The sequence below is a fragment of the Peromyscus eremicus genome, chromosome 5 (genome assembly GCF_949786415.1).
Source record: "Peromyscus eremicus chromosome 5, PerEre_H2_v1, whole genome shotgun sequence".
Lineage (NCBI taxonomy): Eukaryota > Metazoa > Chordata > Mammalia > Rodentia > Cricetidae > Peromyscus > Peromyscus eremicus.
This window is the reverse complement of record NC_081420.1, coordinates 87,872,169-87,888,831: the sequence shown is the minus strand read 5'-3', so window position 1 is coordinate 87,888,831 and position 16,663 is coordinate 87,872,169. Positions and strand designations below refer to the sequence as shown.

Genomic DNA, 16,663 nt, shown 5'->3' with positions numbered 1-16,663 from the left:
GCTAAACGGAGATCCCTGAGAAGGGTGGCCCGGAAGATAAAACCCGGCGCCTACGGGCCGCCGCGAGGGCCACGCCGCGTCGCCATTCGTGCGAAGAACTCTCCTGAGAACTTTTCCCGTAGCACCCTAAGTCTAGCAAGTGGCGACTCAGATCCTCTCTCAAGGCTGGCCTGTGCCAGGTGGAGGATGGAGAACTATGGAGATGGAGGACGGACGTATGGGTGTGTAAGCAACTGAGCCAGAGGGCGTTGGGGAGCCCGTGGAAGCGCCCTGGACTGGGGATAGGGTGCCTGGGTCCGGACTGCACAGCTCCACGCTCTGGTTGCTGGAGCATCGTTGCAATCCCTTCCTGGTGACGGCTCTGAGTTTTACAGAGGTAGAAACGTGCGTGTTTATCCCCTTGGGTCCCCTGACACACTGACACGATTTGTTGCACCGTTTGTTCAGGGCAGAGAAGTGTGTGTAGTTAAACTGGCGGACGCAGGATGCGTTGTAAGATTGGAAAAGGCTACATGAGAGCGCAGGGATCTAGCGCATGGTCTGTATGCCATCTTCGCGGAGTTTCCCGTCCCTGCGTCCAGAAACTGCTATTCGAGCCAGACTTTTGGAAGTAAGGATGCATTACATTAACTTTACCAAAATCACAGCGTTTAAGGCTAGGTGCACGGCTACATACCAGTACTAGTGAGACTGAGGCAGGAGGATCCTGAGTTCGAGACCACTCTAGACTACATAGTAATGCCATCTCGAAAAATGCATCGTTCGGTTTAAGTTTTTATGGTCATATCTTTTTAAATTTAAATTTTATTTTTATGTCTATGGGTATTTTGCGCCACACGTATGCAGTGCTTGAGGAGGCCAGAAGAGGGCAGTAGATATCCTGGAACTGGCATTAACAGTTTTGAATTGCCTTACGGGTGCTAGGGAATCAAACCTGGGTCTTCTGGAAGGGCAACCAGTGCTAATAACACACTAGCCTGTTCTCCGGCCTCCTTTATGGTTTTATCTTGTGCATCTGTATGTTCAAGATGGTAACCATCTTTCAGTCAACTCTTGTTTGGCTTGCCCTGTGTAGCTGTTTCCTCACTGGGGGAAACATTTGCTCTTAGAGGAAAGGGAGGTTCAGGAAACTCACAAGACCCAGGAGGCATCTCAGTTCATATAAGCAGTACACTGTTGCTGGCCAGAGGAAACCTTCTGGAGCTTTGCGGGATGTGCCAGGAACTCCAGTGAGGTAGTCTTCAACAGTGTTTTCCCGTGCTAGGGTGGACTATCGGTCCTCAGTCATCATGCACACATTTGCAACTAACCTCAATGAACTCATTGGTTCACTGAAGTGGACTTGAATACAATTGGGACAGAATAGAAAGACAGGGACATCAAGGGACATGGGAAAGAAACCCCTCACCCAGGGATCTACCTGACCTTTCCTGTTGACTGAGAGTCAAGAAACCTCAGCCTGATTGATAAAGGCAGCATTGCCTGCAGAGATAGTGTGCTCTTCTCAAGACAACTCAAACAGGATGTTAAAAACAGGAAATAAACTGTGCATACTCATGGCTAGGATGTTTGTGACTGTGACCTTGAGTACCCAGCCTAGCTGAATAACAAAAGCACAAGTGGGGGCACACCACACACACACACACACACACACACACACACACACACACACACACGAGATTAAAATATAAATTAACCTTGGAGCTGGCGTTAGAGATGGCTCAGTAGTTAATAACACTTGCCTCTTTTGCAGAAGACCTAGGTTTGGTCCCAGCACTCATACGCCAGCTCACAAACCAGCTGTACTCCAGTTCCAGGGGATTTGATGCCTTTTTCTGACCTTTGAGGGCACGTGGTGCACAAACATATATGCATGCAAAACACTTATATACATAAAATAAATGTTTAAAAAGTTACCAGCTCATATATTTTACTTAACATTTACTTTTTTTTTTTTTTTCTTGAGGCAAGATCTCATGTAGCCCTGGCTAACCTCAAACTTACCAGGAAGACTTGGGTTCCATTCCCAGCACTGTGTAAACCTGGGTATGATGTTAGTCAGGATGGCTCATGCCTGTAATTCCAGCACTTAGAAAGTGAAGGTAGGAGGGCCCGAAGTTCAAGGTCATCTCAACCCTTTACTAAATTTTAAGCTTTGCTTAATCTTTATACCTTGTAAATTGTATCTTTTGAGGAGTGTAACTTAAAAGGCTGTAGGTTCACATGTGTGGCCATTGTGAAGACACCTAAGCATGCCTTCCTGGAGAAGCCCACACACCTGTCTTGAGATTGTGTATTACCCTCCTCCTCTGTGACTGTCTCAATACTTAATAAACTCACTAACTTTGCTTCTGTTTGGCCTATCCTGAAGTTCTTTCCTACAGCCAAGTCTAGGATACTTGGGTTGAAAGCCCTGAGCAGGAAGGGGACTCCTGGGGCTGTTGGTGGCCGTATCTCCCCACAGTCACTAAGATGACTAAAGAATCATTTCTTTAGTCTGGAGTTGGTGCACTATCTAGGGTGAACAGATGCTTGTTCACGTCTAGCCAGGAAAAGCCATGCAACAGCCCGCTATCCTGGTAGTTTTGACTCCATGACCACTAGCTGGTGGCTAAGGTTTTTCGTATATCGTGAAGAGAAGGAAGGTTTTGTTCCTCTAACACCAAGACTGAATGGCCACTGTAAGTGGCGTGTATTTCCAAAGAGCAATGGTAGAAGCATCTCTTTTCCTAAAAAGGCAATTTCAGGTTCTGTACAAAGTGAAATGAGCACGTGCCAGTGTGCTGTAGCTCAAAGATGAATCTAGAAGACAGACAGATACATGCGTAGGTAGTCAGGAATGCTGAGTTGGTCTGCTTAATAAATACAAAGTGGCTTTCAGGGGAGGGAGAGGTGAGCTAAACTTGTACATGACAGATTCATCTCTGTGTGTGTGTGTGATATCTGTGGACAAGAATCACTGGCAGCCAGTGATGTGGCTCTCTAATGGAATCCCAGCACTTAGGAGGCTAATGCAGGAAGATCGCTGTGAATTTGAGTTTAGCCTGTGATACAGAATGAAACCTTATCTCAAAAAAGCCACAAAATATGTAACGATGGTGATAAGAATCATTGCACTGGCAGTCTTTAGTTACAGAGAACTTAAAGACAGGACTGCACAGAACCAGTGAGCCAGAAAGGTAGGCTAAAACAGACCTACTGTTTTCCTAAGATACGGCAAAGAAATCAGAACATGTCACACCACAATACACCTCTAACTTCAAGTGAGCTGAAAGTCACTGGAAAGCTTTCTCTGCCTCCCCAACTCCCAGCCTAATGACAGTGAAGTCATGACTGGAGACTTCAGACTCCTTCACCCAGGAAGGGTGCAAAGAAGCGTCCTGTGAATTTCTGAGAACATAATCGGCCAGCCTGGCCTGCTGCCCTGAACTCTATAAGACTGCTTTCTCCTGCCCTTCGGCCGATGGATTCTTGGTTGACGGTGTTAGAGAGGCCGGATTTGCAGCCTTTCCTGGCTTTCCTCTATGTGTCCAGTGAGGTACATGGAGATAAATGGCTGCCTATTTTTCTCCCGGCAGTCTGTCTGTGTTCCAGGGCTCCAGCCCAGAACTCAGGAGGAAGAAGGAAAGGGTGTTCTTCCTCTCCTATGTGCCCACCCTTTGGACCCGTTCCCAAGTCTTTCACAAGAAATGGAGCCCTGTGAGCCACTCTCTGTGAAAGCCAGGAACCTCTGAAGTAAAAAACGTGATGCCCTCTTAGAAATGCAGTTTCTGGGGCAGGTCCCCTAGCATCTAGCCTCTGTCAGAAAATGTTCCCTGAACCTGAACTAAGCTTTTTGTTTGTTTTTCATTTGTTTGTTTGTTTTTTCTTTGTTTATTCATTTATTCATTTTGGTTTTTGTTGAGACAAGGTTCTCTGGATAGCCCTGGCTGGCCTGGAACTCACTCTGTAGACTAGGCTGGCCTCGAACTCTGCCTCTCGAGTGCTGGGATTAAAGGTGTGCACCACCACCACTGCCAATCTCTTTTTCTTTTATTGAGACACTGTCTCACTGTGTGTCCCTGGCTGGACTGAACTTGCTATGTAAATCTAATGACCTGAGTCCAGTCTCTGGGACCCACATGTGAAGAAGAAAACCTATTTCAACAAATTGCTCTCTGACTTCTACATGAGCACTGTGGCATTTGTGTGCGTGCGTGCGTGTGTGTATGTGTGTGTGTGTGTGTGTGTGTGTGTGTGCTTTGTTAACTTGTTCCATCCTAATAAATAAATAAAATGGGGTGTTTTGTGTTTGTTTATTTGTTTGTTTGGTTTTGGTTTTTGTTTTTTGAGACAAGAGTTTTCTATGTAGTCCAAGTTGACCTCATTCTTTTCACCCTGTCTTAGGTCAGGTATACACCACACCCAGCCCTGCTGACTCTAAATTAAATTGTGTGTGCGCGCGCGCCAGAGGGACAAACTTGGGTGTCATTCCTCAGGAGCCATCCTCCTTGTTTTTGGAGACTCTCTCCCCCTGGTCTGGAGCTCAGGGGTTTGGCTAAAGTATCTGCTCAGTGAAACCCAGGAACCTGCCTATCTTTGTCCCCCCAGCACTGGGATGACAGGCATGCCCCCACAGCTGGCCTTTTTGAAAACATGGTTTCCAGGGATGAGACTCACATCCTCATCCTTGTGCGGCAAGCACTGTCCTGACTGAGCCGGCCCCCTGAGCCCGACTCCTGCTAGCTCACTGAGTGTCTCTGTCTCATCTCCGCAGCATCTGAGTGGTGGTGTATTCGATCTGCCAGTCACTTCCTTTCTCTCAGCCAAAGTGTTTGAGAAGGGCCCAGCAAAACTCCACAACAAAAGATTAGACTTGATTTCTAAGGTTTCTTCCTGTTTTGTGACCATGATTCATCAGTCTCATTGATTTCTCTAAGTGCCTTGGGGCCGAGGCCCTCTTCCTAAAAAATATTTATTTTATTTATAATTATGTGTATGTGTCTCTGTGTTGGTATGTCCAACAGGGGCCAGAAGAGGGCGTCTATCCCCTGAAGCTGGACTTATAAGCAGCTGTTACCTGCCTGATGTGGGTGCTGGGAACCAAATTTGGGTCTTCTGCAAGAGCAACAAGTGCCCTTAACCATTCTCTAACCCAGGACCCCGTCATGTTGATGCTGTCAGGAGTGGGAAACGGCTCCCTTCCCATAGGTGGTTTTTGTTGTTGTTGTTGGTGGTGGTGGCTTTTGTTTTTGTTTTTCAGAGATAGGGTTTCTCTATGTAGCTTTTGGGGCCTGGAACTCACAGAGATCCACCTGCCTCTGCCTCCTGAGTGCTGGGATTAAAGGTGTGTGCCACCACCACCCAGCTCCATAGGTGATTCTTGTTTATTCCTTAGACAAATACAGACTGGTCCCCAGCAGAGCCCTTTTCCCAGCAAACAGCCCATGGAGGTTCCATTCAACAGTGGAGGGAGGCAGGAGTGAGTACATCCTACTGGTCAGCACAGACAGACAGGTTAATGGTACCCTGTGCTGGCAAGGCCTACTGTTAAGGATCTGTTCATCTCTCTAGAGCATGTTAGCAGTAGGACTCCCCAGAATATGTGTGTGTGTGTGTGTGTGTGTGTGTGTGTGTGTGTGTGTGTGTACATCCTTTGATCCAGCTCCTGGGAATTTATGTACATAAAGACTTCTGTTTGCTCAAATGTGTGCACCCGAGTGTCGACAGTAGCACCAGCCGCATCTCATGTGCCCATCTGCATGTTAGTGGGCTGTGCTCTCTCCATGGTGTGAGACAAGCATTAAAGGCAGCCGTCCTCATGAGTTAATACTTATGGTCAAGATACATTGATTCTATTATGTAAAACTGTCTGTGTGTGAAAAGGGGAGCTGAGAATATACATGCTTATATAGCCATAGAATACCTATGGAAAAGATGTAAGAAATGGCTCAGTGGGTAAGGGCCAAGCCCAATAGCCTGAATTTCAGTCCCCACAACCCACATGGTGGAAGGAGAGAACTGTGTTGTCCTCTGACCTCCACACCTTGCTGTGGCATATGCATGAACACACACACACACACACACACACACACACACACACACACACTTCAGAAAAAAGGAATAGGCTGTAATGTCAATTATATATATACATATATATGCATATATATGATTTGATGTCTATAAAATCTAGGGGCTGAAGAGATGGTTCAGTGGTCAAGAGCATTTGTTTCTCTTGTAGAGGACCTAGGTTTGATACCCAGCCCCCACATGATGATTCACAATCATCCATAACACCAGTTCCCAAAGATCCAATGCTCTCTCCTGACCTTGAGCGCCAGGCACACGTGTGGTACATGTACATACATTCAGGCAAACACTCATACACATAAATATTTAAATTTTTAAAAATCTAGGATCAGCTGGGCGGCGGTGGTACACCACTTGGTTAAGGCAATGGACTGCTAAAAATCTAGGATTCACAAATGAGAGAAAACATTCCATGTTTATCTTTCTGCATTGGTTTGATTCACTTAATGCCGTTATCGCCATTGCATTCATTTTCCCGACAAGGATATGGCTTCGTTCTTATGTATGGCTAAACACAGTTCCACTGTGTGAACCCACGTTATCTTTAGCCATTCTCTGTTCTTGGACATCCGGGTGGCTCCATGGCCAATGTTGTTAACAGTGCTACAATAAACTGGTGCACGAGTGTCTGTGACATGTTGACCTGGAGTCCTTGTGTCATGAGTAGAAGAGCTGGGCTTCCATAGGATGGACTAGCCTCCATTTCCAGCAGTGCATAAGGACTCCCTGTTGTCCACATCTCACAGCATTCCTTACTTGTTTTCTTAATGATTGCCATTCTGGCTGGGGTGATGGACTCCCACTGTGCTTTGAGTTTGAGTTTCTCAGATGGCTAATAAGGTTGGACATTTTCTGCATGTGCTTATTGGCACACACACACACACACACACACACACACACACACACACACAACCCTTTTAAGTGTTTTTGAACCATGATTACAAAGTGTTTTTTACTGGGGGGGAACGCATGTGGGAGATGGAACCAAGGGTTTTGCCCATGCTGAGCATGAGTTCCACTGAAAGACCCTAACCCTTCAGGCTTACACCCCCAAGCCCCAGGAAATAAGGAACTAAAAAGAAAACTTGTTCCAAGGGCCACCTGACTCAGCCACTACTCAATCACCCCTGTAACAATATAACAATGTAAAAAGATTTCTGTTAAGAGATGTGCTCAACTGTGACTGGGATAGTTGCAAGTGTTCCAGGAAGGACCACTGTGACCTTTGTGTAAACTCCACTCCTGCCCTGATAACCCCCTTGAGGTTTCAGGAAGAATGTACATGCGGACGTGACTGTACCCACTCTGTGATCAGACCATGTTCTTGTGAAACGAAATTGTATGGGAATTGTAATCTTATGGCTTTTGTGGGTTTTTCCTTTAAAAACCCCCATGTGGCTGCAGTAGGATGCGGCTCTTGCTCTTAGGAGCAGAGTTTGCCCTTCTGTACAGAAGCTTCAATAAAATCCGCATGCTGTTGCATCAACTGGACTGGAGTCTGGGTTCTTGGGGCGCCCACTTGAGACCCTAAACTTTGGGGTCCAACACCACCACTGAGCTCCACCACGGTCTTTTTAAAAAAAAAAAAATTCACGCATATGTCTTTGTGTAGATCAGAGAACAACTTGTGAGAATTGGTTCTCTCCTTCCACCACATGGAACCCAGAGATCAAACTCGGGTCATCAGGCCTGGCGGGAAGCACCTTTACTTTCCGAACCATCTCATCAGCCCAGAGCCTAATTTTAAATGTATCATTGGACATACAGAAGAAACCCAACAGAACAACTGACAAAACACTTGACCCGGTGACCTCAGAAGAGACGCTCCAAAACACTGTTTCTCGTTTTCATTGGTCAAACTCAGACCACAGTGAAGTACTCACCACATTCCCTCCAAAGAGGCTGCAAGAGAAACACAGGTTCAGGAGCTCCCACACTCTAGCTGGTGGAGACCAGACAGGATTTGCTAAACTTCAGTGTATGCACAATTACAGGACTGCCCCTAAGAGCCCCACACTTGACACAACCTAAAGGTCCTGAAATACAGGGCGGATAAATAAACTGAGGCCTGTTTGTACAGTAGAACTAGTCTGCAGTTATGAAAATGTAGAAGTAGACGACAGTAATGAACAGGAAAGCACAGGCAACAGTATATGTCACACAACATGATGTTGCATAGAAGCCAAGTGCCAAGAGTGCACACCGCAATCCTGTCAAAAACACACCTCCAGTGTGGCCTCCACCAAGCCAGGGCTGTCGTGGCTCCATTGAAGGGGAGGTACAGGAAGCGATGATAATCTGCCCTGTGGCCTGGGTGCTTGCGGCAGGGCATTCTTGGGATGAGAACCCATCTAGGCATTAAGGTTTGTAGCCTCTTTAAGCAAATGCTGGAGAGACAGAGCCCCAAAGACAGCACCCTGGGGAAGCAGAGATGTGTTTTGGAAAGCTGCCTGGGTTGTTTGACATTTTCCACTGAGTTTGTGGGGGTGAATTTGTCAACAGCCAGATTAGGAAGGCCTGATGACTGAAACTCCACACCCCACGGTGTTGAGCAAGAACCCGGAAGTCAAAACCCAAAGTGGGGCAATATGTTCCTCAAATCTTTTGTTCTGGGCACTTCACCTTACCTATGGGCAGAGCCTGCTGGGAGTGGCCTGCTTAGTGGTTTAGGTGCTGGGTGAGACAGGTGCTTGGTGGGATGGGTGCTTGGTGGATCAGGTACTTGGTAGGATGGGTGCTTAGAAGGTCAGGTACTTAGGAGGACGGGTGTTTGGTTCACCATGCATGCTTGGGGCTGGGAATGGCTGCTCCCTGAAAGCTGGGCCTGTCCTTGACACTCTTCCCTGAATGGCCCGCTCACTGTCATGTCCCTTAAGACTAGACTGAAGTGCTCTCCTGCGTGACCACCGGCAGGATTCCTCCCCTGCTCCCACTCCCGGGGCATTTCATCCCATCCCCTTCCCTGCCTTGCAGCCTGTCATCTCTGGCCACCTCCACTTCTCACTCATTTACCCGATTCTTTTCCTCCTCATGAAGCAAGCCTCACAGAAGGCAGGGAAATATGTGGAAACCTTAGAAATCACTCTGTTCTGGATACCTGTTGCCTCCCCCTCTTCTGGCAAGAGCACCTCTGTTTCCTGGAAGTCACCTTTTCCTTGCACCAATCAGCATGGAGGGGCTGGCTCATACTGCTCTTCAGATTCGTTATTCCGGTAAGCTGGCCTCAGAAACTGGCTCTAAGGATGTGCGTTCCCACCACATTCTGGGATTTTGCTGGAAGGATCAAAAGAGAAAACACCCTTTGTCCACTGGACCGCTAAGGTGAGACAGAGTCATCCTGAAGCTGCTAGAGACCGGTCTGTGAAAAGAAGCTGATCTGAGAAAGAAGGAAATCAGTTTAGGCAGTACTTTGGCTAGGGTTTCTATTGCTGTGCTAAACACCATGGACCAAAAGCAACTTGCACTTCCACATCACAGTCCATCATTGAAGGAAGTCAGGGCAGGAACCTGGAGGCAGGAACTGAGGCAGAAACCCTGGTGGAGTGCTGATCCCTGGCTTGCTCCTCATGGCTTGTTCAGCCTGCTGTTTTATAGCTCCCAGGACCACCTGTCCAGGGGTGTCACCTCCCACAATGAGCTGGGCCCTCTCACATCAACCCCAAAATGCCCCACAGGCCAAATCTGGTGGGGACATTTTCTCAACCTAGATTCCCTCATCCCAAAAGTCTCTAGCTTGTGTCAGATTGACATAAAACTAGCCAGCACAACCTAAAAAAAAAAACAAAAAACAAAAAGACGCCAGGCGGTGGTGGCACACGCCTTTAATCCCAGCACTCAGGAGGCAGAGGCAGATGGATCTTTGTGAGTTCGAGGCCAGCCTGGTCTACAGAGCGAGGTCCAGGAAAGGCACAAAGCTACACAGAGAAACCCTGTCTCGGAAAGCCTAAAAAAAAAAAAAAAAAAAAAAAAAAAAAAAAAAAAAACTAGCCAGCACAGGCAGGCCAGGAAGAAATAAGTTCTAGTGCCATCTTTTGTGCCCTTAGATCCTGCTGGGCCTGCTTCAGAGCTTTTTAATTAGGGAAACTCATAGATCTCTCTACAAAAGGCAATTTGTATTGAGTCCCTTGCTTAGAAGGGAAAGAATCCAAGCAGGTCTGATCTATCAGTCAGGGTTCTCCATGGGAGCAGAACAGAGTGTGTGCTATAAAGGAGGTTTATTAGGTTGCCTTACAGGATAGGGCCTGGGCAGTCCAACAGTGGCCATCTGCATACTGGAGAGTGTGAGAAGTTGGTGGTGGTTCAGTCCATGAGGCTGGATGCCTTAGCAGTCCCAATCTGACACTGAGGGCTACTGGTCTTCCGTCCATGTGAGAAGGCCAAAGAAGCTGGGTTCTGATGTCAGAAAGGCTGGTGGCAGCAATATCACGGATGTGCTCACCAGCAAGGGGCAAAGGTGGGTAGGCAAACACAGCATTGCTTCCCTCTCTCTACCTCTTACTTGGGTCTCCCAGCAGAAGATGCCACCCCGGGGGAGGGGCCTCCCCCTAACTTAATCCTTCCAGGAAACACCTTCATACCTGACCAGAGGCTTGATTCCTAGTTGATTTCAGATCCAAGCAAGTTGACAACCAAGGTTAACCTTCCTACCTTTGGTTGGAGATGGTATTCCCACCACACCTCCTTATCTATATGTTCACAGCAGGAAATAAAGCAAACCAACCATCATGTGGCCTTTGACTTTGTTGCTGTTGCGAGGCTCTCTCTCTCTCTCTCTCTCTCTGTTCTTGTCTTCTCAAAGGAAAGAACTCAGTTGAGAGACATGGACAGTTTAAGTAAACATTTATTCAGCAAAGCAAAACCACACTCCAGAGAGATTGGAGTGGGCTGTCCCAAAGAAAGAAGCCACCTAGTGGGTCCGCATTGTGGATTTTAGAGGAAGATTTTTATGATTGTTATTATTATCATTATTTGTTATTGATTTTCGAGACAGGGTTTTAATGGGAAAGGGGGACCAGATAATGGGATAACTCCACGGAGTCTATTTGAAGGTCAAAGGAATTTATTCAGGGTTTCACTCACAACAAGAATAATTGAGTTGGTCTTGGAATCCAGGAGGGGTGGGTGCGGTCCAATGCGGTTCTCAGGAGAGCTCTGCCTTGATCCGCAGCACCAGCATCCGAGACCACGAGGTAGCGAAGAAGGGGCAAGCAAATTACTCCTCCCAGGTCTTAAGGGGTCCCAGTCTGGGGCTCGCCCCCTGGGGGGGGCAGGTACCTAGCAGTTCCCTGCTGCCTCACAAGGGGAGGTGCTTCAGGGTAAAGCACAGACAACCAGCCCTACAGGGTTTCTCTGTGTAGCCTTGACTGTCCTAGAACTAGCTCTGTAGACCAGGCTGGTCTCGAACTCACAAGGATCCGCCTAGGATTAAAGGCATGCACCACCATTGTCTGGATGATTTTATGATCACTTATGAAGTATGGTGGATGACTCTTTTCTCCTCGCAAATCATGATTGGGCCAATCTCCCTTTTAGGATATTCCCATGATCCTCTTGAAAAGCCCACAGGAAGTGTAACACAATATAAATGATAGCATGATGAAGCAAGGGTCTTTTGAAGATGTGGACCTTTTGTTAGTGCCATGAGCAGCACTGGGAAAGATTTATGGTACCTTAGTCTCCGATAAAATGGACAACCTATTTGCAGATTCGAGGATGTTTACCTGCAAAGGAGCATCCTGACCGCCAGAGAACACAGCTACCCAGACACAGCCTCGGGCTCTTTCATTCTTCATATCCTGCCCCTTGAGACACACGTCTCAGTGTGTCATTTTCAGAGGGGTCACAAATATTTTCTGAGTCATCTGCCCTGAATGCTTCCCAAGTTGATACCAAGGTCACTGGTCTGTGGCTTTGCAGAACATTCTTCCTCATTTCAAAATGTCATGTCATCTGCCTCTGTCCAACTTCCTGAGGGGGTCAGAAGCCTGTTAGCAGGCAGGGCAGGGTGCTGCTGAATCTCTTGAGAAGAAATGATGTCTCTCAGTATGGAGTATGACCATATTGTTTTAGTTCTCTCCAACAGTTGTCCAGGTGAGGTCAAGGTGGCAGGAGTTGGTGCCTAGAGCCAGCTTCCTTCACTGAAGCAGGGGAGGGTTCCTTCAACCCCAGCACCATCCTCTTCCATCCTGCACGTTTTCTGAGCACCTATCTCTAGCATCTCACAAGGACGAAGGCTACTACCCCCCCTCCCCTCTGGCACTAAGCTCTCACACCCAGAGGTCTAGCTTCTCCTGGGGTGGCCACGTGCACCTGGAAGGTCCCAAACTCTCCAGGAACAGCAGCTTCCAGCCTTTTCCTCACCATTTCTTAAACTTTCCCGAGAAGTCTTAGTGGGGCAGATGTTCGCATCTGTTAGCAGCAAAGGGCAGGTGCTTGGTTACCACACTACCTACATCATCTTCCTGAGTGGCAGAACTCCAGTCCCACTGCCTAACATTCATGACTGCGGAAAATCCCTGGAGAGCGGCCTTGATTTTCTTTTTCTTTTTCTTCCCGGCTCTAGGCATGGGAGCCAGGACCTCGGCCATGCTGGGCCCCGTGACCCGCCACTGAGCTCCACCCCCAGCCTCTTTGTGATTCTCTGTTGAAGAGATGTGGGAGAAGCTGTATGGCTGGACGTTGTGTTTTTGAAAAGAGCCCAATCTACCGGTCTTTTAAGACACGCCTTTCAGAAGACAAATGGGATTCAGCTTGCCACCCGCGCCTTCAAAGGCGTGTCGTTCCACGGCATCTTCGCGGGGACTCTGCTACCTCCGACAGGGTCAGGAAGTGACCTGAACCTGACCCCACGGGCCTCGCTCCTTGAGGAGCTTTTCCCTCTCCTAAACCACTCTTGCGTGCAAAAAAAAAAAAAAAAAAAAAAAAAAAGCCGCGCCCTGGTCATCCCTCTGCAGGAACTCTGTTCCGAAGCGAACCGGCGCGGCTGTCACGAGGCGCAGGGAAGGAGGGGTGCTCCTGCGCCTGCGTACAAGCGCCGAGAGAGGCGGGGCGCTCCCCGCAAAGTGACAGCTCGCTCGTGGTGCCTCCGAAGGCCCCGACTGCCGGCGTGTCACGTGGTGCTCCAGAGGCGGGGCGCCCGGCTCACTCCTGGGCTCCGGAGAACCCCGCAGCTCGCGCGTCACGCAGGGTGGGGGGCGGGGCGGGGCGGGGCGCTCCCGGCTGACTGACAGCGCTCTCCGCCACACCTCCGAAGGACCCGGCTGCTCGCGCGTCACGTGGGTGCTAAAGGGGCGGGGAGAGCCCAACTGACTGACAGCTCGCTCCGCCACGCCTCAGAAGGACCGGGCAAGGCTCGTCGCGCGCGGCGCATTCGCGGCAGCTGCGGACCCGACGGCGTCCGTCCCCGGCCGTGTCCCGCGGGCCGCCGGGGTGAGAGGGCCTCGGGCTGCGGGGCTGCGCTCGCGAGGGGCTGGGCGGCGTGGCTGCGCGGGGACCGGTGAGGAAGCGTGAGGAGGGGTCGCTGGCGGCGTGGGCGGGTCGGCTGGACGGTCGGTGCGGCGGGCAGGGCTGTCACTCTGCCAGCCTCAGTGCCGGGCCCGCCGAGGGCCGCAAGCCGGTCTGCGCGGGGCCGCCAGGGAAGGCTCGGGCACCGGAGCAGCTTCTAGGATTTGGGGAGATCCGACCCAGTCTTGCCCGGGTCTGCGCTCCCCGGAGTTGCGGGTTGAGACGTGGGAAGGTGACAAGGGGTGGAGGAAGGAGGCTGGGCGGTCAAGTGCTGCACCCACCCGGTGCGCCCTACGGAGTGAGCGGGAGCGCGGCTCTGCCGGCACAGGTGCGCTGGCACGGGCTGGGTCCCCGACGTGGAGCTGTCCGGGTGGTGAGTCAGAGGTAGAGGTGAGCTGGCAGCTGTCAAGCCGGGCTGCCCTTACCAGGCTGGGATCCAGCCTGTAACCCGATGCTGAGTTCTGATTCATCCCACTCTGCCTCCTCTCTAATCCTGAAAGCAGGGCAGACACATAGCACGAACCTCAGGACAGGAGCAGAGAGGCCCCAGCGTTTAGTGAGCCACGTCCCTTCCCTCTTTCCCACACTGTGGTCAGAGATGGGGATATTTAGGCCTTTAAGGACCAGAATGGCAGATAAGCTGTTTAGATGGGCTCCATGGAAAAAGTTGACACCTGAGATTTTCTTTTCCTCTCAAACACTGGTTGGTGATGGTGGGCTATCTCAGTCTCTGTGGCATTCCACAAGTTCCTTGCAATGGTTGGCTTTTGGATGGTCTGTATCAGTTCATGTGGAGTGATTCCTATTTTTTGAGACTGTCACAAGTATAAGCGGTGTGACAAGCATATCTTAAGTCTTCAAGAAATTGAAGTGAGGTATCTCTACAGATGCTAACTGCAGTTTTATCTTCATGGCAATTGTTGTTTCTCCAAAGTCAAGTTGTTTCATAGTAACCTCAAATGGTTACTTTTAGGACAGCCCCCTCCCCAGGGGAGCTATAGAGTGGGCAAGTCATATGAATACCTGGCTTTCTTTCCTTCTCTCCCTTCTCTGCATTCCTTTCACAAAAGGAAAACAATCAGGTTAAAAGAAATGTCAAGGGGCTGGAGAGACGGCTCAACAGTTAAGAGCATATGCAGGTACTGCTTCTGCAGAGGACCAGAGTTCAGTTCCCAGCACCCACCTTAGGTGACTCACAGCACCTGTAACCTTGTCTCCACAGACTCTGACACTCTTCTCGCCTCCTCAAGCACCTACACTCACTTACAATACATAAAATTGAATAATAAAAACAACTCCTAAAAAAAGAAATGAAATATCAAAAGCCAGGTGCAGTGGCATAGGCTTGTACTATTAGCACTCCAGAAGCTGAGGCAGGAATATCATGAGTTCAAGACCAGCCTGGGCTATATAACAAGACCCAGTCTAAAAAGAGAAATCAAAAGCTGAATGACAGCCCACTTCAGGAAGGAATAGCAGTAGCAGGGTGGCTTCCACTGCCACTGTGTCCTCTTACTTTGGGAGTTTACAAAGTACTTTCAACAGGAGCTCTTAGTTCATCCTCATTAGTTTGGGAGTGGCATATGGCATTCCTCCTGATGAGGAAACCAAGACTCACTTGTCCAGGGCTGCTTAACTGTTGGAGGCAAAGAAAGCGCCACAATAACTTTGTTGCTACAAGTGTTGAATATAGCAACCCATCAGCAAGGGGAAATGAGATGCATCTGAGTAAATTATGCCCCCTGCTTGGCTCGGTGGGTGCTGAGTGGAGCATCCTTCTCTGCCTTCCTTGCCTCACTGACAGTCAGCCTGGCTGGCCAGCCAGCTCACCATCCTATTACCTCTCCCTACACACCCTCTGTGGCAACTCAGATTTGTTTCTAGGCTTTGAGAAAGTCAGTAGGAAGTGCATTGCTGAGCATCTTTGCTCAAGTGCCTAGTGTTTCCAAACAGGCCAGGTGTCCTCTGTTATGATGCAAGACAGCGTGGATGTTCTGGGGAGACCTGCCCCAGTGAGTTTTCCTCATCACCCACCTAGAAGAGAAACATTGTAAAATCCACGGAGCTGCTGTTAGCTCTGCTGGTTTCACCTAGATTTTGTACGTGGCATTGTTTGAGGTTTCGTGGCATCTTTTCTATTTTTAGCATACACAGCTGTTCTTGTTAGGGAAGAACAAGCCTTTTATCCCATTCTCTAAATCCCGGCAGCACCACAGGACTGCAGGGGATTGCCTTGTATCTGCCTCTGCAGGTCAGTGCTTCAGGCCAGATTGAAAGCCAAGGCAGTCGTGGGCACATGTATTCACTGCATGCCTCGGAGACTGTGTTCTTTTCATGAAGGTCACAGGAAGCCATCGAGAGTACTCACTGAGGTGCAGGAATTAGAGCTGGTAAGCCAGGAACATCTTGATGGCCAGAATTACAGAACGTTCAGAACTGTTATTGGGAAGGTCCCAAGAAGCAAAGGACAAACAGTTCAGTTAGAAAGGCTTCAGTTTGAAGAATGCCATGGTCTCTCAGGATGACTTCCCTTGGGCTGCCAGGTAGTGACACAGGTGCTGAGTGATCTCACCTGTTCCTCCAGTGTCAGCAGCTACCCAGGTACTCCCGCAGGTCCCTCCCTAAGCATGCCTAGTTCGCTGTGCCACAGGGCCTGTCCACTGGTTGTTCCTCCTTCCACATTTCCCTGTAGCCACCTCCCTGTCATTCAGGTCACCACTCCCATATCACATGTTAAATGAAATCTTCCCTAATAGTCAAAATGGTCTTCCCATTACCCCAGTCCCCAGCCCACTCCCTTCAGCGTGTTGTACTAGTCTTTGTCTGTCTTAGAAATGACCTTGTTTCTTTGAGAATATTTTTATTATCTTTTCATTGTTTGCTGTTTGTATCAAGCCCAGAACAATGACTGGCTTGTAGTAAGTGTTCAACACATATTTACTGTGGGACTGTTTATTCCAGTCAGAGCCTTGCAAGATGGGAAGTTATGCTACTAAGGTGGGCATTGAATTGGTTTTCTCTTACTGGAGATAGCAGCTGGCTGGCAGCTGACCACTAGGCAGAAGAGTTCAGGCATGGGTGAATGGGAAGG

At 49.1% G+C, this 16,663-nt stretch overlaps 1 protein-coding gene across 1 annotated transcript in view; it reads left to right on the top strand.

Annotated features, from left to right (window-relative positions):
- The first annotated feature begins 13,399 nt into the window (after positions 1-13,399).
- The window catches only part of Kiaa0513 (KIAA0513 ortholog), a 45,789-nt gene continuing 42,525 nt past the window's right edge, over positions 13,400-16,663 (top strand). The window contains exon 1 of the mRNA XM_059263917.1: positions 13,400-13,497. The gene's annotated coding sequence lies outside the window, so the exon portion shown is untranslated. The remainder of the gene's footprint in view (positions 13,498-16,663) is intronic.